The following is a 1,832-nucleotide window of genomic DNA, read 5'->3' on the forward strand; positions in this document are numbered from 1 at the left end:
TCTGCTGGCAGAAGGAATAGATTACAACGGCACTGTATTGGCGATTAGTCCTATTGCTAGAATATTGAAACAACAAGGAGTCCGCGGAGTCAAGCAATGCAGAATAAACAAGTACCTGAAATTCAATAGGATTTTGTGTATTGATTACAAATAGGTGTGAATTTCTCATGTACAGTGGTATTCATGGATTCCTTACACAAGCAGCAGTTGTTATGATACTTTCGTAATCTGAATATAAATCTGTTATCTACTTGAAACTGTAATTATTGAATAGATTAATGTCTTTGAAATGCTTCATTAACTGGGCAGTTTCCATGTTTGGAAATGTTTTTATTTTGATTGCTGATTGCTAGATACTATATGTTTAATAGGCATGCTGTTAATATTTTCTACAAATAAGACAGTTATGCTGTAGTAAGTTCTATATAAGTTATATAACATAAGTTATATTTTGTTCTGAGGTCAATTTGAATCTCATACTAAATTACTGGTGTCCTTTTATCTGAGAAACACTACCTGATTGATCACCTGATGCCTAGAAATTAGCATGCACAGTAGCCCAGTGTTTAGCATTGCTAGCTCACAGTGCTGAGGCCCTGGGTACACTTCTGGACCTGGGGTGCTATCTGTATGGAGCTTGTATGTTCTCCCCATGTTTGCATGAGTTTGCTTTGGGTGCTCCGGCTTCCTCCCACACTTCAAAGAACTACTGGTAGGTTAATTGGCTTCTGGGATAATTGGTGAGTGTCTGTGTCTTCCCTGCATTGGACTACCATCCAGTCCCAGGTATCTCCTGCTTATTACTTTCTGAGGCTCTGGCTCCCCCGTGACCCCCCGACCCCCTGACCACCTGACCCTGAATTGGATGAAGCGGTTAGAAAATGGGTGGTTTCTGTTATGCTCTGGTCATGCTCTGCCATAGCAACTTCTTGTAAAAAATGCAGATGCTAGGATTTAACTCAAAGAAGGAGCTCAGATCACTGTGTTGGCATCGCTGTACAGGTGTCCGGTTTGTTTTAGAACATGTGCTAAAATCTTATTTACTAACTTCTAGACTTTTTACCCCCCATATCAGCCTGCAGGTGCACAGTGGTCTGTGGACACCCTCCTTGCTCTGTCGTAAAACAGGAAATAAAAAGCAACTGGTTTTGACTTTAATGCACTGAGACTGTGGAACTCACAGAACTCTCTTGTCAGAAAGGCAGCTTCTAACAGCTTTTAAGTGAAGACTAAGAACACTTTTCTATTTTATTAAAATAGATTATATATGTTTTGTTTAAATATATGTTATAAATGTTAAAACGACAGCTCGTATAAGCTTGTATTTTTACCTTTCGATCATTTTTAGAATTGCTTTGAGTTGCTTTTACCATGATAAACAGTACAAAATATGAGGTGTTGAACTTGTCTAAAGTTTTAAAGCGCTTTATGACGTAAAGTGTGATGACAGTCCTTGGCGGTCTATGTAACAATTCTTCTTGAAGTAGGTCATCGGGCCAACAGTATATAAACATTACAGCTCAAGTGCTTTTGTATCTGAACGCTTTTAGGTAAGTAATTTAGCAGCTGCGGTATTAATCGTGATTTTAATGGCAAATTCAATTGCAGGTAAAATAAAAATGGCGGATAACTTTCTTTCTAGCTTCGTGAAGCGGTCGCGCCACATTATACATATATACCATAATACGAAACATAATATGTACAGTAGAATTTTTCACTTTAAGCTGGCATTATCCAGAACCGGGTCAGGGCCCGGACCCGGACCGTGCAGTGTGGTCCGTCGGCCTTCTAAAGATGTTTAGGAGATCGAGGCGCCCTTGGATTTGATTAGA

Source organism: Lepisosteus oculatus, unplaced genomic scaffold (assembly GCF_040954835.1).
Source record: "Lepisosteus oculatus isolate fLepOcu1 unplaced genomic scaffold, fLepOcu1.hap2 HAP2_SCAFFOLD_57, whole genome shotgun sequence".
Classification (NCBI taxonomy): Eukaryota; Metazoa; Chordata; class Actinopteri; order Semionotiformes; family Lepisosteidae; genus Lepisosteus; species Lepisosteus oculatus.